Here is a 25,916-nt window from a genome sequence, read left to right as displayed (position 1 = left end):
ATAATTATTATCAATATAATTGTTACTGTTACAAGTCTGCAGTAGGGTATCTTTTTTTCTATCCAAAGGATTCTTACCAAATTCTGCAGAAGTGATTATTGTGGCCCAACATGAATCACAGGTGCTCAGACCTTGAAGAATCGCCTAAGGAAGCCTATTTCCCTGGGATAGTCAGATGTCTATATTTTGACTTAGTTCAGTGTTAGTCTCAGGTTTGCGCTATTTGTTCAGGAATCCATGTGCTTAGCCATAAATATTTCCAGTTTTCCTTTCCAACTCAAGATAGGCTTACACTTCCCAGGCTGCGTTGGTTAGGTGTGGCCATGCGCCTTGGCCAGTGAAACGTGAGCAGAAGTAATGTGCATCACTTCCAGGAAGAAGCTATCACCAGGATGTCGCACATTCCTTGGCAATCGGCAGTGTTTGAAGGACAGAAATGGTCTCTACACTTTTAAGCCTGGGTCCTACAAACAAGACAACACAAAGAAAGTTTCTCTCCCAGCCTGCAATGGACATGGAGTTAGAGTGAGAAATAAACTTTGCTGTCTTAAGCCAGAGATTTTTTAAGTTATAACCCAGCCTATACTGACTGAAATACTCTGGTTTTCCCTTCAAACTCTAGAGAAAATATATTGTATTGGTAACAATACAAAAAAATGTGTAGCAATTTGGAGATAGTAATTTTAAATGACTATTTTTTGTGTGTATATAATGTATGTTAGCCTCAAGTGATTTAGGTGAAATAGATTTATATAAATAATTTCCATTGAAATTTCTTTTAAAATAAGGTTTTTGTCTACCTAACAGAGAGGAAATCAACATTCTAAAATTACCAACATATGTGTTCTTTTTTTGGGGTGGGGGTGCTGTCGAGGGAGTCAACTGTGATACCACAGTCAGGACTCTGAATTTCAGGCCTGATATAATCACTGAGTAATGTTCCCTCTCGCTGAGAGCTTTACCCAGAATGGTACCTTGTGAAGCAAAGGAGCTTTCCGAGAGAACATGATAAACGGGGCCATGCCCATGGCATTTATCTCCAGTGAGAAAATGGTCTTCCCCAAGCCCTATTGTGATGTGCCAGTTATAAATAATGGTGCTCAGTAAACAGAAGGTCTTAAATAATAGTTATTGACTAAATAAATGAAAGTAGTCCACAGTTCTTCCAAATATCTGAACTCTTTCATGTTTGCATTTTTAAAATAAATGTCTTTATTTTGGATGTTGGTTTAGAAACATCTTGGTATGAAGACTTACATTTATTCTTTTGTAATACTTTATATGTGAACATGTACCCACAGATTTAGGCTACTTTATTTGATATTTTTCACTACAGATTTTATTTCACCTGATTATTTCATTTGGGTCTTTAAAACTACATTATGAAATACCTTAATTATTTAAATTAGGAACAGATTAATTATCTCCAGTGTACAAACTCAAATTAATTTCATTATAAACCTGAGGTTTAAATTGATTAATCTTGGAGTGTTTAAGGAACAAAGTGGTTTTTTTTTTCACCCTTAAGGAGAAGGGCATATTCGATGTGATGGCTCTCTCTCTCCATTGTACCAGTTATGCTAATAGGCGCAAGAAATTTGCAAGAAAACTTTGGATGGATTTTATAAGCCAGCCAGAAACCTGTGTGTCTGGGGCTTCTAGGGGAACAATCTGTGAGTCATTTTAAAAAACAAACACACTCATAATCACAGTGCATGTTGTTACCATGGTAATTAGGCCTGTCGAGTTGGCTTGCTTATGTTCCTGCAAAGGGAAGAGGGGGAGAGAGAAACTGAGAATTCAGAGCTTTGACTGTCAGTTTCAATTTGCCTATTGCAGGAGAGAGTTAAAGGGTTTCTTGAGAATACACTGGCACAGTCATTTTGAGAGGGAAGTGAAGAAACTCTGGCATCCTGCCTTGGTTACAGAATATAAATTAGCCATATTATTGTTGGCTATTATGGTTCACAGGGGAGAAAAGGACCATTTGGCATGCTCTTGGGAGGAAGGGGGAAAATACTTTCTTTATCTGATATATGATTGCATATAAGTCTCTTGAGTTCAACCTCATGAATTGTCATGTGTGCCTGTGCACAAGGCTTTATCTAAAAGGCGCCAAATGCTGCTGGCATAACATTATTGCAGATTTAAATTATCCTCAGTGTATTCTAATATGGTTAGAGACCAGTTTTAATGAAGCCATTGTTTTGGATCTGATTTCCAAGTAGACCAGGTACTTTCTCTCTATTTTGTGGACTAGGTATGACTCCTTTATCTTGGATAGTCATCTTATAATGCAGACCCATGGGACACAAAGGAGACCAGGGAGCTTTTGTGAGCTCTGCCAAATCTGTTCCCACTCCAAGGGAAAATAAAATCAGAGCATATACTTGGTAGTTCTTGGGCCAGTGGAATGTAGGAGTGATCCATTATGATTCTATATGAAGAACAAACAGCACCCTTAAAGTACAGGTAGGAGTGCACTTATAAAGCTTTTTTTAGGCCTGTTTCTAAATTCACTTTCAGAAGCCTGTGTATCCTCTTAAATGGATAATTATAATATGTTGACTAAAGTTTTGTATAGCTCAACCAGATTTTAAAGCAGGTTTTATTTAGAATTGAAACAACTTTTCCTTATTAAAACTATTTTTCAAAAGGCTTGAAATAAAGTACCATGAGGTGTGATTAAAGTGTTATACAAACTCGGAGAGTTTCTTGTGCATGATATGTGCCCTGGCATGTGATATAATAACTGCTTTTAAACTATGGAATTCATTTTTCCTCTTATATGTGGAAAAAAGGCACATGTTGCCTAAACTTCATTCTGTGTTTAATTTATCTAGCATTAGTAAACAAAGCTTAACCTAAATTTTTTTCCTGATCATCAAAGTAATTTATGCTGATTATTGAAAATCTAGAAAATACTGAAAATTATAAATAAAAAATAAGAATAGCCCTGTCCCTTAATTCAATTCTTGGTTAAACTACACGTAACAGAGACCTGATTTCATAGTGGCTGACAGAAGGTAGAAGTTACCTTTCTTTAACATAACAATCCAGAGGTGGGTAGCCCAGGACTGGTAAGGTAGCCCTGCTCCACAAGATCACGGAGGGACCCAGGCTCCTTCTCTCATGTCGTTCCATCATTTCTGTCATGTGTCTCTTGCTTTCATTGTCTAAGGTGGCTTGCCATAAGGGCCCCACTATAACCAGCAGGAAAGAAGACAATTGGAAGGGGAGGGCATGATCCAAAAATTACACAAATCACTTTTGATGTCTTCCCATTGGAGTTTGTCACATGGCCACACACTTAGCAGCGAAGGAGGCTGGGAAAAGTAGCTGTTCTTGACGTGTATGTGCTTAGCTTAGCATTCTGTTAAAAGCATAAAAGAAAAGGAGAACAGATATTTGGGGCATATCTAGCAATTTCTGCCACTTCCATTATCCTATAAAACAGAGGTGATATACCATTTACATTTTGATGTGTTTTCTTTCAGTCTTTTTCTAGAAAAATACATACCAAAAAGATATTATGGATGATGTATACTAGAAAATATTGTGTGTACATAATATATGTCATATGTTAACATATATGCATGATACATTAGAAAAATATATTAAGATATTGAAAATATATATTAGAAAAATGCATATATATAAATATATATTAGAAAATTAGTCGAGGTCACACTATATAACATTTTTTCTTCTCTTTTCATGTTATATCATGTGCATTTTTCTAATCTGTTAAATCTTTTGTATTCGTTGTTTTAAAGTTCTATCAGGTAGAGTTTCTGTTTTACTTAATAGGTTGTATTATTGGTATTTACACTATTTCTACCACCTTGATTGTGATTCTTTGTCTACATTTTGGATTTTTCATGGTTAAAGTCAAAGAGTGGCATCATTAAAACAATGATTGAGAACATATTTGAGTCTCTTGATAAATAGTGCCAAACTACTTTCTAGAGAGGTTGTACCAATTTACATACGCTAGCACCAATAATGTATGAGAGGGCTGGACTCAGAACACCCTTGAACAGGCTTATTTTGCAAGTCCTATCTAGTCATTGTTATCCCTAGGGTTCATTGTTCATTCTCTAAAAATAGGTTGTTTTTTGCCCTTGGCTTTTTTTTTTTTCTTTTTGCTGTCATTAATCATGAGATAATTGTTTTCTAATAACTTTAGCCCATTTAAAAACATATTACCACTAACAGTCGTCTGGGAACATAATTGGTTGGGTTGAGATCATAGCACCCATGCCAGTCTCAAGCAATTCAAGATTCCAGGGGTACCGCATTCACTTGGTCCTAGGACCCAGTGTGAATTTGAGTTCCATCCTTAATCATTATACTCTAGATGTGAGATATGTCTTTGTTTTGAAACACAACAAAATAGGAATGGTGAAGTGTTTCTTGAGGCTTTCGTAATTCCCTTTGAGCTGGGTGCTCTGTAGCTTTTCAGGAATAAAGAAGCTCCCTCGTCTACATAAGAACTTTCTTAGATATGAACCACACTAGGCATCAAACGAAATTAGGCCAACTCTGTTCAACATCCACATAGGGCATTAGTGGCTGAGGGTATTGGTGTCTTTCTACTTCTTTTTTATTTTTTAGTTTTAGAGACAGAGTCTCACTCTGTCACCCAGGTTGGAGTGCAGTGGCATGATCATAGATCACTGCAATCTGGGTGAGGGTGATTGCAATCTGCAATCACCACTCCTGGGCTCAAGTGATCCTCCCTAGTAGCTGGAATTATAGGTGTGTGCCACCATGCCTGGCTACTTTTTTAATTTTTTTTGTATAGACAGGATCTTGCTATATTGCCCAGGCTGGTCTCGAACTCCTGGCCTCAAGCGATCCTCCCACCTCAGCCTCCCAAAGTGCTGGGATTACAGGTGTGAGCCACCTTGTCTGGCTGTCTTTCTACTTCTAAACAGCCTGTAGAAGCTTTGGATGCTAAAGATAACTCTTATAACCACTAACTTGCCCTTTCCATACTCTTCAAGGGCCAGATACACACAAACTGTATGTACTCCAACTCTGTCCCTAACACTTGGAGCAAGAGTGTGTTGGTCTCTGCCGCTTTGGTCCTGCTAGGAGCAGAACAGCTTAGATCAGGAGAAAAGCTTGCTCTTATTCATCCCACTCGTTCACAGCCTCTGCCACCAAGAACTCTGCTTTCCCTCTGTTCCTAAGTGGGCTTTGTGTTTTCATGTTTTATTGAAGGGTGAGGAATTTCTCAAAGAAAAGGACTCCTATTTCACAAATCCATTTCTTAACATTTCTTGATTTTGTTAACAAAATGTTTCCAGGTTCCAAAATGTAAACCTGTGAGACCCCCTGATCTTACAACTACTCTGCCTTTACCACCAACCCTAGTTTCAGAAACCTTCATTCTACTCACCCAGCTCTTATGTATCACGTTATATCTCCTTTCGAAAAATTCATTTTCTTCTCTGCTTTCTCAACAGCCAGATCTGCCAGTGAGCCTCAGGCTTTGGGAACTAAGGAGGTAAGAATTCTGAAATATTTTCTTCTGAAATCCCCTTGACTCTAACCAGAGCTTCAAGGGGAAAAAAATGTTAAGTGGTCCTACAGATGAAAGCAGTTAAACATGTGATGTTTTACTGGAAAGAAGCAGTCATTGCATCTTTACCAATATTGACATGACCTCAGGATTTAAAGAAAAAAAATGGTTTACTTAAGTGATAGTTAAGATCGAATTTTCACCCAAAAGTTTTCCATTTTTCTTCTAAAAATCTGAGTTGGAGAGCCTTTGAGGTTGCTGCCTTAACAAAATGTATCCCTGTGGCACCAAACATGATTAGTGGGTTGCAGACATTGAGGATGTACTCTGTGCAGACAAAACCTCAGAGCAGACTAGATCAGAGAAGGGTAAACCCTGTTCTTAACAGATTGGTTGTAAACATCGTATGGGCTTTTCCAGTAACAACAATAACAACAACAAAAGGTCAATCTACTGCTATTGGGGTTTCTTCTTGAAGAAGCTTACTTAGCTTTTGGAACTAGCTAAGGCCATTGAATCTGGTTATAGAGTTGAAAGGTCACCATAATCCTGACACAGGTGATAATGTGTTTGCCCATCCCAACCAAGATACACAAGTTTCTTTTAGTCAATGACTTGATTCCCCCCACCCATTTTAAAATTTAACCTTATTATGAAAAACTTCAAGCATATACCAAAGTAGAGAGAATAATATAATGAACCCCCACATCCGCATCACCCAATTTCAACAATTATCAACTGATAGCCGGTTTCATTTATACCCCCACCCACCTCTCTTTCCCCATTGAATTATATGGCAGTTTGTTGAATTTGATTGTTGGGTTTTTAATTATTTATGTAACTGTTTAGTGGCTACAGTAAAATGTTAATTAAAAAACCTACTCATAACCTGACTTAGTTTACTGAGGCTGGTCATTCAACCATTTATTCATTCGGCAGGTATTTATTTAGCTTTTACTAGGTATCAAACCTTGCTCAGGGTAAGAGGATCAATTTTCCTCAACTCACATGTATGAGGGCTTCAAATTTGGATTTTTGATATCTCCAAATGGGGTGATCTGTTAGAAATACACTGAAAGAATGAAAAAATGACCCTTATCATCCAAGTTTAATTGTTAAATGTAAACATTTAGAATCTGCCACAGTTTTTGAAACCCGCTTTTGACATTTCTTCACTTTTTTATCTACTGGGAATATAGAAACACAGAACAAACAAAGCAACCAACCCTCTGATGTACTTTCTTGTTTTCATCATAAATTCTCCTCCAGCGGTCTGCCTGCCTTTTAAGAATGGAAGCTCTGTGAGAGCGGGAATAGTGTCTGACTTACTAACCATTTGTAGCCTCTAGCAAGGTGTCTGGCACTTGTTATATATTCAATAAAACTGTTGAATCAATAAACAAAAGAATGAATGCCAGATGGTGGGAATATGAGATGAAAAACACACAGGCCTTGCCCTAGAGTTGCTCAGTCTCATGGGGAGAAAACCTTATAAAGAAAGAGGTACCGTGGTTGGTGTTGGTGAGGCGTGAGCAGGTGTTGTGGGTGCTGGAGGAGAGGACTAACTTGGAGAGTTTGGTGAGAAGCTTGATGGGCAAAGGGGCATTTGAGCTGTGACATGAGGTGCCATCAGTCAGAGAAGTAGGGAAAGGCATCCCTCCGTTCTACCAAATATTACTAATAATGAAAACTGTTTTGCAAGTATCTGATGTTCTTTGTCTAATGTTTGTGTTGATTTCTTTCATGCTCTTAAATGTGCTGAAAGTTTTCAAGCCAGTCAAAGCAGAGTTTCTCAATGGGGGTTGCTGGGACAGTTCTTCACTGTGCTCTTTGGTATCCTGTTCTTGGCTCACAAAAGGCTTGTGGCATCTTCCAGTTGCTATGACATTCAGACGCCCTAGGGAGACATTGAGAACTACTGTGTCTTAGCACACAACCTTAAAAAGGTTATTTGGCATTTTCCACTTTCATCTAAAAGCATTTTTCCCTCATACAAAGTTACGGGTTTCGGTCATGCTTGGTGGCTCCTTATGTAAGTCGTCTCTGTAATAACAAACTAAAGCAAGAAACTAAACAAAGTAGACAAGTAAAAGGAGGTATTGTTTGTACTGTCAGAGGGATTTTGAATACATTTGGTCTAGTACTAAATTTATTTTTTTTAGGTCTACACAGAGAAGCAAATTAAATTAGGTAATGGTCAAATATTGAGGTTTAAAGCAAAATACTACTAAAGCATCATGCGAATTAAAAGCAGCAGTGGTGAAAGATGTATTAGTTTTCTATTGCTGCTGTAACAAATTATTACAAACTTAGTGGCTTAAAGCAGTGCAAATTTATTATATTATAGTTCTGTAGCGATCTCACTGGGCTAAAAGCAAAGTATCAACGGGGTGCATTCTTTTCTGGAGGCTCTAGTGGGGAATTCATTTCTTTGCCTTTTATAGCTTCCAGAGATCCCATTCCTCCATCTTCAAAGCCAGCAACATTGCATTTGTGTGTCTTTCTACCACAGACACTTCTTCTAACTCTGAACTCAGCCAGGAAAAGTTCTCTGATTTTTAAGGGCTCCATGGGATAAGACTGGGCACACCTGGATAAACCAAGCTAATCTCCCCATCACAAGGTCCTTAATTTAATCACATCTTCCAAGTCCCTTTATTCAGGTAAAGTTATATATTAATATTTACAGGTTCCAAGGATTAGGACATGGATATATTTGAAGGCTATTATTTGCCTACTATAAAGTAAAAGAGATTAATTCTTTAGAAAGGTAGAAATGCTTCAGGTGGCAGAGATAGGGCTAGCTAACATTATATCAGATTAAGAAGGTTTAGGATTCTGAAGTGGATGAAGCTAATTTTTGTCTTGACTCTGCAGTTCTCATTTTGTAGGTCCAGGTACCAAAGGCTTTTGGTTTTCATGGAGTACTTGGCATTGGATCAAGTAGACAGGTTGAAGTCCAATGGCCCTGTTTTGGCCAGACTTTCTGGGACTATAGGTGTGCTGCTTTTGGCATTTTTCCAACTCTGGAGTGTTTGCCCACAGTGCACAGGTTCCAAGGTCTTTGAATAGGACCAAAGAAATGTCAGTTTTTATTTTACGCTGTTATGTCTGCCTGTCATGTTATGTGTTATTTATTAGGCTTTAAAATGTGGAAATTGGAGGAAAAATAACATAATATTTCAGAACTTCACTGTAGTGGTATTTATTATAGCCAATTTCCAGGTATGGTTTAATTTCCTCCATACATTAGGTAGATCATCCCCACAAAGTAAGAAACCACTTTGAAAACCTTCTTTGGAGTGGAATGTGGCTGGAAATTTTTGGTAGAGATTTTAAATTTTTCAGCTATTTTTGTAGCAAGTCCCGTTTCAATCCACTTCTAGACACTACAGCATTGCAGATCTGCAGTCCAAACCTAGGGCTAGCAGGGCAACAAACTATCCTGATTTGCCCAAGGTTGAGGGGTTTCCTGGGACACAGGACTTCCAGTACTAAAACTGGGAGAATCCCTGGCAAATCAGGATAGTTGATCACCCCAGATGTCTAACAAAATGGCGCCAGTGGAAAGCAACTATCATGCTGATGAATCATTAAAATATAAATTTTGATCGAGCTAAACAATATAGATAACCCCCGAGGTTTGTGTTGGAAATGGTGGTAAATGCATCTGTATCCATATATACATGTTTGTCCAAACCAGCTTTAAAAAGCCAAAAAAAAAAACAACAACAACAACAACAACAACAAAAACCCTAAGATTCAGAACTGAGAAAAACCAGCTATATCTACAAAATCTCAAGATTCAGCCTGCCCTTTCAGTTCTCCACTGTCACCAGCAGGCGCCTGCATGTTGTCTCTGATGCTGGAAGCTTTAATAACTTTGTTACTGAGATGACCACGGGACCTGGCTGAATCCTTTTCAGCATGTCAGCATGCATGGAAGTTATAAAACCCAAGTTTGCCAATGCAGCACAGAGCTCTCTTAGCTCTAATCTTGCCTTTTGTATAACAAAATTGAACTTTTCCCCCCTAAGAGATAGCATACACTGTTCAGGAAGACATAAGTATTAGGAAGACTATCTTGAATGGCCAAGGGAAGGGGATTGGAGTGCACAATGTCTTGGAGACCTATTCGGCTCTAAGAACTTGGTGCTTCTTGACTTTCCAGCAGTAGAGCATGAGCTACTTACCCCAATGTCAAGCTGCTGCATCTGGGTAAAGAGTCTTGTTCACCCTTTCCTTCCTGCTACCATAGTACCCTGTCCCATGTCATCCACAGCAAAGCCAGACTCAGGAACTGGGAATACTGAAGGTCCTAGGGCCTCATCCTTACATTTCTGTGGCTTTTTAAAAGAGATTTTAATTCTCTAAATCATTGGGACTAAGCAAAGGGAGCTATAATTGTACTTGAAAGAACAATAAATTAGCTTCCCCAGAATAAGCATTTGACTTTAAGGAGCTGGCAGGCTTCTTTTTTTTTTTTTTTTTAATAATCGTTTCCTATCTTCCAAACTTTTCTAGTTGGTAAATCCAGAGAATTTTCTTTCAAGTCTATTTTTTTTCCCCAAAAAATCATTTAGCACCATCAGTCATTGAGGTAGGATCTAGCTTTCTGATGAGGATAGGTCCCAGACAGAATTGTGAATTATTTTGATTTTCTCCTCAATCTCTTTTTGGGTTCCTTCCTTCTAGGACTTTTAATCCTGGTTGCGTTTTGCTAAGACTAACTTCATTTCAGCTTTAAATCTCTACTGGTTTTTGTGAATCAACAAGTTCCAGAAGAAATGAAAACAGATCAAATCCTTATGCTATAATTTAAACTCAGATTCTTTTATTCTTTTCCAAAGAGAAATTAGAGAGTAAATGTAAATAAGAGATCAAAATAACTACTTTTCTAAGTTTTCCTTTTGGGGTGATAGAAACGTCTTGGAACCAGATAGAGGTGATAGTTGCATGACATTGTGAATGTACTAAATGCCATTGAATTGTACACTTTAAAATGCTTAATGGTTAATTTTATATGTGGATTTTACCTCAATTAAAAAACAAAATGATGATTGAACTTCAAGAGAAAAAGAATAAAAGGCTGCTTCTCCCTACCTTCAATTTCTGGAAGAAGTCTACATCCCTTTTAATACATCCATGTTAAATTTCTAGACCAAATTGTTATTCTATTCTGTTCCATTACTGCGGGAAGATATTTGGATTAAAATTGTCCGCATGACAAAACTAATGAGGAAAATCTAAAAAGGGTGAAAGAGGAACATCTCTGAGGGTTAAGACATTAGTTGTTCATTCTTAAGATGTGTAGTTTCTGTTACTAGCTTGTAGACTGGCCTATACTTTACAAAGTTGATCACAATCAAAGTGTGTTTTTTAAGTTAAAAAATTTAAAACACTGGACTTTCTTCTACCTATTAGGGGATAGAAATCATATCAGCTAGGTTAGAAAGTTTTTTAATAGCCTACAGTAACAGACTGCAATTGGTAATGATAAAATAGAAAGAGCCCAGATGTGATAACTTTAATGAAATGTGAGCAAGGTAACAAATATCATATATAGAAATTTTATTATTAAAATATCTCTCTAAGACATCCCGAAAGGCCATTACCTGATAGGGATTTGTTTCAAAGGATGACTGCGTGAGGGTTCGCAAGCAATCCTTTGTTTAATTATGAAACTTAGAGCTTTGAATTTCTTCTAGATTTAGAGGCAACCATTTTAACCTTTCTACAGAGATGTAACTAGGCAACCAGTATAGCACTTAACCAGTGCATAGCATCCAAACTTCATAGCTATTGCATCATTTTTAAAAAATACTATTTAAATCTCTTCTTTTAGCTTTGGCATATGCTGCCATGTAACCTTTAATTTCTTAGAAAATATCATGCAAATCCTCAGCTGTAAAATGGTATGGTTCCTAGAAGCCCAGCATCCTCTGATTTTAATAAGGAAGTGTGCCTGTAAGAGCAGTAATAGCATTGAGAGTTAGCCACATGTGCTGTGTTTTATGATTGGAAATTAAGAAGGTAGATTTCATTTTTGGAATGTGAATTTGTGAGAGTTTAAAACCATATCCTCAGCAGGTGGTAATGCACATTCCTTGTAATGCAATTCATGGGATATATACATTCAGAGTGACAGAAATGTCCTCGAACCAGATAGAGGTGGTAGTTGCACAGAGATGAAAACTAGGTTCTATTTCAGTGAAGTTGATTTTACTTTGCTGATTAGGTGATAACTAGAAATATCTAGTTTGATCAATAAGCAAGAATTTATTGAAAGCTTTTTATGTGCCAGATACTATACTAGGTATATGCTATATTCATTTTCTATGATAAATATACTTGTAATTTTTAAACTAGTTTTTTTATTATGAAAGGAATATATGTGAAAGACTTAAAATTCAAGGAGTAGAGACAGGCATAAATGAAAAATAAAAGTTTCTTTCCCACCAAATTCTAGCTTCACTCTCTGGAGGTAACCACTGTTGATAGTTTCTTGTGTATCTTGCAGAAATTTTCCATCTCCCAGTTAATGTGTATTGAAAAGGTGAGTGTGGTAAGTGCCATTGAACCATCTGTTCATAAGCGTCTCTGAGCTAAGTTTTGAATTTTGAGACACTATTTGATGCTTCTTTTTGAAATGTGCCTTTTAAAACTGAAAGAGTGGAAAATGTCAGAACCAAAGTGATGCTAATAGAGAGGGCTGGTGGTAGCGAGAACTACAACTGAAGAATGTTAATGTGTAATTTTAGCCTCGTAACATTTATATAGGGAACTTGAGTAATAAACCTTAATGCAGTTCCGTGATGATTTTCAAAGTCATCTGGAGTACTGTTATCTCTTTTTATCTTTCTGATGACCCTGTGACACAGGAATTGTTTACAAAAGAGGAAGCTGTGGCTCCCAGAGGTTAAGTAACTTGCCCAAGGTCGTACAGCTGACCAGTGACAGGATCAGGACTAAAATCGAGACTTTTCCAAGTTTTGGTCTTGAGCCAGACCACATCGGTAACTGTGAAGAAGGGACAAGCACAGGCACACCTCTGTGTCTCTCGCAGTAAATGGCTGTGAAGTGAAGAGGATGGGTGCAGTGGGGAGATCCTGTAGTTATTCTGATTGTGCCCTTTGGGCAAGTTATTGAAGGCTGTATGTTCAAACTCCTCACAGTTTCCTCAATGGCTATTCTGTTCTCATTTTGTTTGGTTGGTTGGTTAATATTGGCTGCAGGACTGGGAACTTGACCCAAGCTGAGGAAGCCATAGTATTTCATCCCCAGACCACAGGTGTTGGTTCAGAGGGTGGGCATGCAACCAGCAGGAGCCAGTACGTTCTTCATCTGGAATTTTCCAACTCAAATTGAGGAAGGAGAGTTCCCATTCCTTTCTGGTTTCAAGGCAGTAAGAATCATGTGAGGCCACATTTCAGTCTGCTGAGAGAATGAAGTCCAATGGACAGAAGAGAAGAAAGAGAGAGAGAGGGGGAGGGAGGGGGAGGGAGACAAAGGAAGAGAGTGCCTAGTAACAGTTGGAGTCCACAAATCCGGTCGATATGAGCCAATACATTTCCATTTTTTGCCTAAGCTACTATCAAGTTGCTACTATTAATAAAAGAATCTTGACTGATACTCCAGGCCTTAGTTTTCACATCTGTAAAGTGGGGTATAATATTTGCCCTGACTATATCTGAACTGCTGTAAGCATCAGCTGAGATAATGAATCGGAAAGCACTTTGTATTACAAATTATAGAATATGGCACAAATGTAAGATGGTATTATTCATATGTCACATTGAGTTAGAAAAAGTTGAAAGAATGAAATTACCACTCATCTGGAAAATAAGAAGTGAGAGCTAAGAGCCTTCTGATGTTATGCAGAACTAAACGAAGTCTGCCAGAGTTCCCCAGATTTCCTTTTGAGATCTCCTTTCAGATACTCTAAAGTTTTGATAAGATACCCAGGATGAATACAAGGATAGATCTTACCTTACTATCAATAGCGCAGGATAATTCAATGGGTTTCTCTTTTCTAAATTCTGCCCTATTCTATAACAAATATATGCATATACGATAACACAAACCAAACAAAAAAATAAAGCATCATATTAACATTTTAACATTTTAGTGTTTTCACTTAAAAGAGCTTTACAGATTCATGCTAAATAACATTTTGGCTTCATCAAAGAAAAATCACTGAAGAAAATAAACCTTTAAAGTAACTGTTCTAGTTATACTTCATTTGGGAATGAAACAGTTGAGGTTATTCTAGGGGTAGGAGGTTAGTTGTTTGGGGCTTAGATAGGATCAAAATCCATCTTTTCCTTTATGGACTTATATCCTTGATATTAGCTTTAAATAATCAAAATCTACTTGAGATTATAATTTATTCATGACACAAGAAGCATGACTTTACTTTTATAGCATTTTTCACTATATATGATAATACCTCTCAATGAGGGAAAACAGATGGCATCTCTCTGAAATCTTTGATTTGCCATTTATGCAGTTTTTATTGTAGCAAACATCTTTCTTTATATTTGATAATTAGAAACCCCAAAAGTGGCTTAAAGCTTCAATATAGGTAGAATACCATATGCAAAATGGTTGAAGGCACCATGGAAATATGATTTATAAGCATGAAGAAGCATGATATATCAACCTGGAAATGATTTGCATTTCTCACATTTTAAAGTCTGTGAAATGTATCTACCACCTTTAGTGTTCTCATAAGTGCTTGTGAATTGCCTTCTCCTTACACAAGTGCTAGTGCATATTGGCTTGAGGTTGAATTGTGCTGTTTGACCACTTCTCCCAATACCTCACCTAGCCATTGTTTATCTTTGCCCGGGCTCGGCGTCAACTCCATGAATGTCAGTGTTTCATATAAACGAGGATGTGGAATAAGTTCGTATTCTGATTAAGCTATACTCTTAGCCCTCAGAAAATGTCAGCTCTATTGGAAACAATTGGCATCCTCAAACTGGTTAATTTCAGGAGAGCATAACAAAGAGAATGCTTCCACAGATATGGGCAGAGTATAGGGAAATTGCCAAAGAGAGTACAGTTCTCCAGGGCTCCTTTACCATCCTTGGGCCTGAGGTAGGCCCAAGGGGAGGGCAGTGAGGAGGGGACCTCCTGAGTGGTGCTGTGGCCTCCAGGAAAGGTTATAGCTAGATTATGACAGCCCTGTAGATGTACAGCCCAGGAAACAAATACCCTGAGTGGATCTCCCTTGCCTTCTAATTTCTTGCTCATGCTCCCCGTTGGTTAAACCCAACTGGAAGGCAAACAGACAGGAAGCCTGCTACTGAGTCCATATAGTTTAATCTCATGGGGCATACAGCCATGTAGAACAGGATGGAGAATGGATTTGGAGGGGGAAATGGGAAATATCCAGCACTGTTAACCTTCATTATAAAAGTCTTACGTGAAAGAAATGTAGCATTTCCCCCACCCTCCAAAATATAGCTATCTTACAAAAAAAATTATTTAACCAACTTTCACATTTTCATTAATTTTACTTAGTCAAGGTCATAGCCCATGTTTAAATGGACCCAAATACAATGGTAGCATTTGGACAGAGTCCAGTTGTTTATGCGGTGAAAGATGATCTGGAGGAGGTCCATAGAGGGAGGAACCCATCCTCATGCTTGCCCTTTTTAGAGATGGGATGGCAACCTTGATGTGTAGCTGAAGTTTGCTGCAAAGAGTAGCTGGACACAGAGCAACTTTAGATAGCCTACGTTCTTGGGCCTCCCATGATCAAAGGAATGACTGTTATCCCAAAGAAGTGCAATGCCTGGCTAGTGGGTTGAGTGGGCAACTTTTGATTTTGTCCAGCTTGCTTTTAATATCAGATGAATTATTTTCATTCCTTTGACCAGGAACCGGGATTACTTGCCTTGATCTAATCTAGATTAACCACTCAGATCCACCAAAAATGAATATATCAACTGAATCAGACAAATGCCCATAATTGGAGAAGTAATTTGTGGAAGCACAAAATGATAAGCAAAAGAAAATAAATGTGGAATGCTCCCCTAAAGTGTAAGTCTCTCCTGTGGACAAGAAAATTCTCTGACTTGGCAAACTCTGGGAAGGGTTGGGTCTGTAACAGGAACAGTGACAGGCAGCATGGTGCAGAGAAAAAAGCATGGACTTTGGGGTTAAGACTAACAGATCTCAGCAGAATACTGACTGTAACCGCCTTGGCATATTACTGAACTTTTTCAACCTCAAGTTTTCTCATGTATAAAATGATAATGATTTGACTTGCTACAAAATTAATTGAAACCATATATGTAAAATGAAGGCAGTGTTTTCCAAACAGTAGTCATGAAAATACTTTTTTTAGGATATATACACTTCTAAAAAACAGCTATATTGAAGTCTGATTGACACACAAAAAACTGCACACATTTATTATATGTGATTTGATGAGTTTGGATATATTCACTTTTAAAAACATGATTTCTTGACAGCTTTATTGAGGTATAATTGACATACAATAAATGACACAAATTTAAAGTGTATGATTTGATGAATTTTGACTGAATACACCATGAAACCATCACCGCAATCAATATAATGAACATATCCATCCAGATGTTTCCTCATTCCTCAAGGTAATCTTTCCCTTCATCCCCATCCCAGCATAATTGCATTGAGGTACATCCATGTTGTATCTGTCAACCATTAATTCTTTTTGTTGTGGAGTAGTATTGTATTCGAGTGCCACAATATGTTTGTTTGCTCACCTATTAGTGGACATTACTCAATTATATCTTAATTCCTTTTCCCTTCTTCTTTCCTTATTAATAGTATAAGAAAAAATTCTTATAATTCTGTGTTACCACAGCTGACATATCCATTAACGACCTCCAGGAGTAGGACAGTTTACAAGAATTGGGTATAAATGGAGATATAACAGTAATTGTGTTTATTAATCTAGGATTTAGCTATGCTTGAGTTCAGAGCTGGAGTCTGGTTCCTTCTATTTCCTAGGCTTGCTTTTGTTTCTTAACATAAATAAGCAATCTGCAGGAAACCACCCAAATGTCCATCACCAGATGAATGGATAAACAAAATTGTTGTATATTCACATGATGGATTTTTCAGCCATAAAAAGGAACAAAGTACTGATACATGCTACAACATGGATGAACTCTGAAAACACACTGAGTGAAAGAAACCAGATACAGCAGGCCACATATTACATGGTTCCATTTACTGAAATGTCTAGAACAAGCAAATCCATAAAGACAGAAAGTAGATTAGTGGTTTCAGGGGCTGGCGGGAGGGAGCAAGGGGAAAGGGAAGGTGATTGCTAATGGATAAAGATTTTCTTTCTGGGGTGATGAAAATATTCTGAAATTTGATAGTAGGGATAGATGCATAACTGAATATACTAAAAATCACTGAATTTTATACCTTAAAAGAGTGAACTTTATGATATTTCATTATATCTCAATGAAGTTGTTATTTTGTAAAATCAATCTGAAAAACTGCTTGGGGAAAAAACATTCAAGAGTAGCAATTTCTTTAATTTCCCCTTTTTTTTTTTTTTTGCTACAGGGAAAATTTAAAGCTCTTTACCTCATTGATTGTGCTGGACCTGTATTTCCAGGTCTTGAGCACAAAGTGGAATTTTCCAGCATTAAGAAGTAAAAATATGATATCTGCAAATAAATTGTAAGTTGTATTTGCAGATATGAAGTAGTTCAATATTATATTGTTTTGAGATGATAAAGTCCCTGTAGCTACTTTGACTTTTTTGTATTTTCCTTTCCTCTTAAAAATAGCATGCATTCAGATTATCTAATCACACTTTCCTCTAGCCTTACTTGGTTAACTAGATACAGGATATCCTGTCAGTAAAGCATCTTAGCTAAATCAGATTATCTGACAAACTCCTAACAGCAGTAGATAGAACAGAGTGAGTAAAATAGAAGTTGAAATACTCAAAATAATCCTTGGAGAGGAAAATAATCCTTGGTTGCAGGCAGCTGTGGAGGATGGGAATAAGGACAGACTTCCTCCCTTTCTAATTGTCTTCCTTCACCTGGTGAAACACTGCCTTATTTAGAATGCTTTCAGCTGCTCTACTGCTGTGGTTCAGGACCAACAATGTAATATCTGAAAATAGAACTCCACCTGGTCTTCTCCCAGTAAATCTGTGTTTCCTGGGTTCACATGATTTGTAGTTGAGAAAAGGCATTTTTTTTCCCTGCTCTCAAAAATCTTATTAGCCAAGGTTTGAGTTTTGGTGTCATTTATTTTAAATCTTAAGGTGAATGAAAGCTATCATTAACCCATGGTAAAAGTAAAACCAATATAACTCTACTCAGAAATGTTACCTTTGTTTTTTGCTGTAACATGGCAAGTTTTCCCAAGGTGACTTGAAAACTTTTATGTCAGAGTGTGTGTTTAGCTTGGATTTTCTGTTATATTCTCTCTGGCTTCTGGCATACTACAAAAAATTGCCTAACTTTCCATTTTACCCTGGCGCTGGAAGAATATGGCTCCCAGGGATGTTCCTTTGAGTATTACTCTAGAAATACATTCGTTCACTTACGTATTAAGCATCTACAACATAAAGTATACCTGGAAGATGGTATATATAAGAGGATGAGCTTTGTAGGGGAAGAAAAATAATTTTTCTTCAACATTCATAGGTTCTGAGTCAGAACGGACCTCTGTAACAAAAGACAAATTAACAAGACAAAACAGAAGTTTATTAACATGCATATTTCATATATACATGGGGGACACCCAGGGAGCAAGTAGTTCTCAAAGAGATGGCTTTTGAATTCTAGCTTATAAGCACCTCAACAAAGAACAGTAAATCTTTAGAGAAGTGAGAAGTCAGTGAAAAAGGACTTTGAGTCTCTAGAGGCAGCACCTTGGGGGAAAGCAAATAAATGGCAGATAAAGGCTAGTTAGTAAAGCGTGCTAATATAGATTCCTCTGATACCATCGCCAGGCCATTAAGGGTTTAAAGTTGTGATCAGTGGTTAACTTTTCTGCTACCTGGTAGAGGTGGAGGAGGGTGGGGGGTAGGATACCTTTTGTCTTTGTAAATCCATGTCCTGCTTTTAGGCTAATGGAGGGAGGACAGAGAGCTTTCCTGCATCTGCCTCTTCTTAATAGCCTTCAGCTCAATAGTCCTTCATATTTGGGGGTGGTATATTCTGGTCTCCCATAAATTCATAGGCATGAACCAACATACACCTAAATTCTTTGTGTGTGTTTGTGTGTAACATATCGCACGTCAAAAGAGTACATGCATGTACACACATATATATTAAAAGACTATTAATAAATGCACATACATTCTCCATCTTTTAAGTATCACTTTTCAAAATTCCTGGTATCCCTTTCTCTAATTCCATCTTCTTTTTTCCTCCTTCCCAAAAAGCCATTATTTGGACTTTTTACTTATCATTCCCCTGCTTTTACTTACATTGTTCAGTTTTGCCAGTTTTTGAACTTTAAATAAATAGAATCATGTTTTTTCTCTGGCTTAGATTTTTACCCAACATTATGTTTTGAGATTCATCTGGGTGGTTATACATAGCTGTAGTTCACTCATCTTCACTGGTATCCAGCATTAATTAGTGTATCATTGTCATTCTTCTACTGTATGAAATACACCCACTTTATTCATTCTACCCATTTTGGGCATTTGGGTTGTTTCCAGCTTTTTGCTCTGATGCACAATGCTACTCTGTGCATTCTGTGTATGTCCCCTAGTCCACATCCAGGAGTTTTTCTAGGACATTCGCCCTGGAGTTCAGTTGCTAGGGAATGAAACATGCAAATGTCCAGCTTTACTAGGTTGACCATTAGTGGTTGCACCAATTTAGTCTTCATTAGCAGTGTAAAGAGTTCCTGTTGCTCCACTTGTCAACAGTAAAGTGTTGACAAGTTAAGTGTTGAACTGAACTGTCATTCAGCTCTCTGAATTTTAATTTTTACTGGTTTTCTTGCAAATATATTCTGAAATTCTTTTTTTAAATAACAAAAAATTGGGTTTTCATTGTTAACTATCTTGGTGAAAGAGACAAGGAAATAAATTGGTTTTTGTTTATTAGGTTCGATAAAGTTAAATGGGCCATTGAGGTAGGCTCTGCCCCTAGATACATGTTTTCAAGCAATATCAAGCCTAAAAGTCTTTTTTCTTTAAATATTTTCTTTCTTAGGTATTTTTAATTTATATAAGTAACGCATTCTTGTTTTTACAAGTAAAAAGTTATATAAAGACATTCATTTCTCCCCTTCCCCAGGTAACCAATGTTAGTGCTTTGGAGTGCATCATTGCATATTTTTCTTCATGCTCATAAATATGTAATAAAAGTATGTTAAGTTCCAACTTATGAGATTGTCATTTTATTAGGTCAGTAGCAGTTGAATATCAGCAATTTCATATAGTTCAATCACGTACATTCATATCATGTAGTTGTTTGGGGATTTTTCAAATACGAGTTAATGTGTAACTATGTTTTAGATGACAAATGTCACAGGCGTTCACCTAGCCCGTAGGTGTGGATCTAACTCATTCACGTTAATGATTGCAGGGTGTCCACTCCATTGTCCTATGTGGAGCGACATTAACTGGGTCTCCCTTGGTTGTGGTTGTTTCTTTTAACCAAACTGTCCAGTGTTTCACTCTGGTTTAATCCCAGCAGGGATATTGTTGATTCAAAGGGCACATGTTTCTTAAATTTTAAACTACATTGCTAGATTTCTTTCCGAAAAGGTTGTAGCAATTCAGACTCCCATTAGCAAGTAGGAGAGGACTACTTGTTTGTTATAGTCTAGTCATCACTGAGAATTACCACTTTATCGGATGAAGAACAGTCTTCTATTTTAATTTGCATTCCCTTGAATTCTGACAAAGTTGAGCATATTTTCATTAATCTTTTGCATTTTATCTTCTGTGAATTGTGATTTTGTATCTTTTGCCCATGTCTCTATAAGGTTGACTCCTCCTTCATTTTATAGAGAAGCTTAGTTTATTAGTGATAATTTGTCTGCTTTACATGACACAGTTATAATATTTATTTTCCAGTCTATAATTTTTCTCTGATTTTTTTTTTTTTTTTTTTTTTTGGAGACAGAGTCTCACTCTGTTGCCCGGGCTACAGTGCCATGACGTCAGCCTAGCTCACGGCAACCTCAAACTTCTGGGCTCAAGCAATCCTACTGCTTCAGCCTCCCAAGTAGCTGGGACTACAGGCATGTGCCACCATTCCTGGATAATTTTTTCTATATATTTTTAGCTGTCCAATTAATTTCTTTCTTTTTTTTTGGTAGAGACAGGGTTTCGCTCTTGCTCAGGCTGGTCTCGAACTCCTGAGCTCAAACGATCCATCCGCCTCAGCCTCCCAGAGTGCTAGGATTACAGGCATGAGCCACTGCGCCTGGCCCTCTTTGCTTTTGTTTATAGTAGATTTTGCCATACTTTTTTTTTTTTTCAGTGTTTAGTGACATATGTCTTTTACTTTATGGCTTCTTGGCTTCTTGTCTTGGTTAGGACCATTTCCTCTATCCAAGTAATATAAATATCTTCCTTACTCTTCTAATATTTTTTAAAATACATTTTTTCACATGCATATATTAAATCCATCTGGAAAATATTTTTTATATGGTGTGAGGTGTGAATATAACTGTATGTTCCTCCAAATAGCCAAGTCTAATGACACTATTTACTTTAAACACCTTCTTTTATCTACTGAATTAAAATGCCACCTTAGTCATATATTGTTTCCACATACACTTGGATCAATTTCTGTACTTTGCATTATATTTCCTGGATTTGTTTTCTATTCTTATGTCAATGTGATGTCATCTTGATGATAATAGTTTTGTTTTAGGTTTTAATATCTAAAAAGCAACTGAGTCCCATTTCACTATTCTTCATCTTCAATATTTCTGATATTGTTTGACATTTATTTTTTACATAAACTTTAAACTCATTTTATTACAGTCCAAAAAGAGAAAAACAACCATTGGAGATTCTAATTACAACTGCATTAAAATCATATATTGCTAGAAAGAATCAACTTTTTTTATATGCAGTTTTTTCCATCTGGAAACATGACTTTCAGTGCAAGTATTATTTTATATTCTTTAATAATATTTTACAGTAGTTTCAAATAGGTACTATAGCTTTCTTTTAAAATGTATTTCTCAGTATATAAGGAAGTTGGAAGTTTGGTAAAATGGCTGGTTGTATGATAAATGTAGAAATAAATAGCTTTTCTTCTCTTAATGCTAATACTTGTTCTGAGAATAAAATACGGAGGATTCCCTAGTTCAGATCCCCAGAGACAGCTGGGATAAGCTGGACGGAAGGATATTAAAGAAGAGCTTTGTGCCACTTGACCTCGTTGCAACTCTCCTACCATGGGTGAGCATTATTATGGATGCAGGCAGCACTCTGAGCTCTGTGTGATTAGGTATGTTCTAGATCAGCCATGATTTTGTTTAAAGTTAAATCCTCATAGGGGAAAATAATTATTGTATTTAAATTTCTATTTTCTTTGAAGGATAGTTTTATCTGTTGGACAGAGGCCTATTTGAAGATAAAACCTCAAGATATAAGCTATTGGTAGATAGAGGAATCTTATTAACACTTATTGGAGGAATTTTTAATCAGTTATAAAAAAATCTAATACATTACTTCTGTACTTTTTACTTAAGACTAAAATTTACAAGTAGAAATATTTTTGCCTCTGGGAAACTAATGGCCTAAGTAGCAGTGTAGATAGCCTTCTTCACATTAAACCCATTAAAATACCAATGAAAATGTCTCAAACAAAAATCTTCGACAACAACTGCAACATCCAAAAAAACAAGTCAAAGAAGAAATTTTTAAAATAACCCAACTAATTTTTAAAAGTTGTAATTACAAAGAGCAAAACTGTAAAAGAATAGAAAAATCAATAAACTTAAAAATTATCTGATACAACTTTTGAGACAACTAAAAAGTCCCCAAAAAATATTCAGCTATACTTTAAATGAGAAGAAATAATTCAAAAAAATATTCAGCTATACTTTAAATGAGAAGAAATAATTCAAAAAAATATTCAGCTATACTTTAAATGAGAAGAAATAATTCAAAAAAATATTCAGCTATACTTTAAATGAGAAGAAAGAAGATGTAAAGCCAGGAAACAAAAGCCATGTAGTGTAATTGGAAATATCACAATTAGCATTTCCAGAAGTAGTAAGGAAAAGAGTTTATATGGAGTACTACTAAATAGTTAATCATGAAAGCCTATTTATTAACTACAGAATCAAATCGAAAATTAAATGGCGTAAATAAACACATGTAAATAAGGCTGGACCAAAATGATCTATTTTTAGAAAGGAGCACTGTGTTTTAACTTAACAATGATGGGGGTAAGTACTTGAACCAATATAGTAAGTAAATTTTAAAGAATCAACAATTTAAGGTAGAAAGTATTTCCAGAATTAATCAAAGACTTGTCCCATATATTGGGAAATTAATCTGGAAACTAACATCCAGAGAAAGATGCCAAGACATTTCCCTATAACTTTTTCAAATTTCAGTGAGGAAGAAATCTTAAAACATCTGGAAAGAAAGGCCAGATAACATTCCAAACACTGATTTCAGATGCAGCCAAAATTGAGATCGTGAACTCCCCAAGGAAATGAAACAACATCTGCAGCTCTCTTTGTGGAAAAAATTATCCAGGCAAGATGTCATTCATTGGGAAAGCTAAAGAAAGATTTTCACATATCCCACCAACCCTAAATAGTCACCGACCTTACACTTTGGGTCAAAAATAGGAATTTCTTCACACTGTGGCCACCTTATCAAGTCCTACTCTCAAGGTGGAATACTAAAAACACTAGGAAGGATCAATGCATTTGATCATAGTCCCATTGCAAAGTAAAATTGTGATCTAAAACTTACAGGGAAGAGAGGAAAGGGATCAATATTTAGGGAGTGTCTACTATTATCAAGTTCCTTATAATACATTATTTCATTTAGTCTGTAAAAACCCTGGTAACATGATCCCCTAGTTTCAGATGGGAAAATAGTCTCAAAGAGGTTAAGTAATTTGTTTTGTTAAGTAGTAGAGTCAGAATTTGAATATGTGTTTTTCTGACGCCCAAGTAAAATAGAAGTTTCAGAATAACAGACCCAAGACTGAGAATGAGATGAGATTAGGAAGGACTAAAACCGATAGCTCAAATGGTGTTTTTTACCCACAGAAAGAAGCCCAAGAATTTTGAGTTTTATCATGACTATAACTAGAAGTCAACAGAAAAATGAATTCGATTTTCATGGTTTGTGTGTGTGTATGTGTGTGTACAGATTTGATGTAAGTAAAAATAATTTTATTTGATACTTTTTTCCAAACATTTCAGAAGAAAGAAGGAAGCATATATATGGTGCTTAATTAATACCTATGGCATTTAGAAAGTGAAATAAGGAATAGCAAAAATAAGAGAAAACGAAGAATGATAGATGGGCAAAATGTAACCATCATAATAAAGTTAAATATGCCACATAAAACAGATGCACTTAAAACAAAAGGTCATATATTAAAATACAAGGCGGGATTATAACACATTAACTAAACAAATCATAAAGAAACAGAATAATATGCTATCGTTGAACATAACATAAAGCAAAAAAAGATGAATATATGACTTATATAATGATGAAGGCCATCACAAATAAGTATAGGGGAAATGTGCCAAAAACAGAAGGAACAAGCAAATAATGTTCCAATTCAATAGATGCCACTCTCTTCAGGTGGCATCCTTTTTGCCACAATCCAGGAGTTAAAGTTGATTTATGAGGTATATTCCAAGAGCCCTCAGGGCCAGAGATGAACTCCGGCCTTTTGAAATTTAGGAATATATGTTGCATAACTCCTGCTTTACTAACGCTAACTACAGTTGGACAATCCGGATTCATCTGGACTGAGATGCAGTAGGATCAAACCATTCACTTACAGTCAGGAAATGTATGAGTTTCCTTGGCTTAATCATATAGGGGAGGAAAGAGACTTCATCATGTCAGCAGCTGTAAAAGCGATGGCCCCTGTAGCTAATGAGAATGGAAACAGATGCAGGAGGCAGGGTTGCCATGGTGTACAACTCTAGGGTCAGAGGAGGGTCCTGGGAATAAACTTGTGATATATTATAAAAAAAAAAAATGTTAGAATTAAGAGGTGTCACTTGGGCAGGCTCTACAGATGGAACCAAGTTTCTAGTTGAACCAGCACTCCAGTGGCAACTTCAAAAAAGGAGAGAGGGATTGAGAAATTTGATGAAAAAGTTATTAGGTGGATGAGTTAGTGATCAAATTCGCTTCCCGGGGACATAAACCTATTTGTAATGTTGCCTTTATTTCTGAGTAGATTACCAAATAGTTTAGGGTTCCTTCTCACCTGGTTCTGGGAGGGCAGGGAACTCTTTAGTGGAAGGCTAGGTGGAGGTGAACATGGCCAAGTAGACAGAGAATTTCACTGGCCCTGCCTTGTTGGAACCAGGGTCCCGGAGGGTTGTACCAGCTGCATGTTCCACAGTGTGTTGAAGGAATAATGTTCTAAAGCAAGGCAACAGGAAATATCAGCATAATACTAACATTCTTTTTGAGTCCTGACTTAAAATGAGGTGGTTGGGAGGCCGGAAAGTATGAAAGGTCCTCTATCAGCAGAGAGACCCTCTGGCCATGGATTTAACCTTCCCTGACTGTTCTCTGGAGGGTTCTTGCTTTCTGGGTATTGTTTTCCATTTATTTTATTTTCCCTCTATGGCCTGGGCTTCTCAAGTGAAATGTTTGTATCCTGCGGTTACCTATGTTAGAGACCATGGCTTCTAGTTTACAGATCTCATACTCTGAAAATTTTGGAGTGGCATTATTCCAACTATTTCCCCAAGCTGCCTTTGAGGCTAATATTATTGCTTAAAAACGATTGTGAAATATTTAAATTACACAGGAAAGGACAGAGAATTTCTTTCTTTCTTAGTGGTTCTTTTGTATGACTTACAAGAGCAATTTTAAGGGTAGAAGCAGCCCCTGCATTTAGATTTTTGCTCGCTCTGACATGCATTTGGGTAGCTATAGGAAGGAATACCACAGGAAAAGATTGTTCTCAGAGCTCTTCACTTGCTTCCTGGTCCGCATTTAGTAAAAGTGAAAGATACAAGTAATACAAAACAAAGCTAAAAAAGATCACTCATTAAAGAAAGAAAGAGAAAATTGTTAAAATAACAGTTCCAGCAAAAGCCCAGTGGAACAAACAAAACAGCCACAAAGGACCAGAGAAAGTTCTTTGTCTGAATTAAAAATAACTAAAAATGGTTGAGTGTGCACTGAATACAAATGTGCACTTCA

General features: G+C 36.7%; 1 protein-coding gene across 2 annotated transcripts in view; it reads left to right on the top strand.

Moving 5' to 3' along the window:
- Positions 1-25,916, top strand: part of GNG2 (guanine nucleotide binding protein (G protein), gamma 2) — a 96,917-nt gene that overhangs the window by 11,079 nt on the left and 59,922 nt on the right. The window contains exon 2 of one of the 2 annotated variants that reach the window (XM_012663811.1): positions 5,475-5,515. The exons of the other annotated variant lie outside the window; for it this stretch is intronic. The gene's annotated coding sequence lies outside the window, so the exon portion shown is untranslated. The remainder of the gene's footprint in view (positions 1-5,474; positions 5,516-25,916) is intronic. 2 annotated transcript variants of the gene reach the window in all.

The sequence above is a fragment of the Propithecus coquereli genome, unplaced genomic scaffold (genome assembly GCF_000956105.1).
Source record: "Propithecus coquereli isolate 6110/MARCELLA unplaced genomic scaffold, Pcoq_1.0 Scaffold83, whole genome shotgun sequence".
Classification (NCBI taxonomy): domain Eukaryota; kingdom Metazoa; phylum Chordata; class Mammalia; order Primates; family Indriidae; genus Propithecus; species Propithecus coquereli.
Note: the sequence above shows the minus strand (reverse complement) of the source record. Positions and strands in the feature narration are given on the sequence as shown.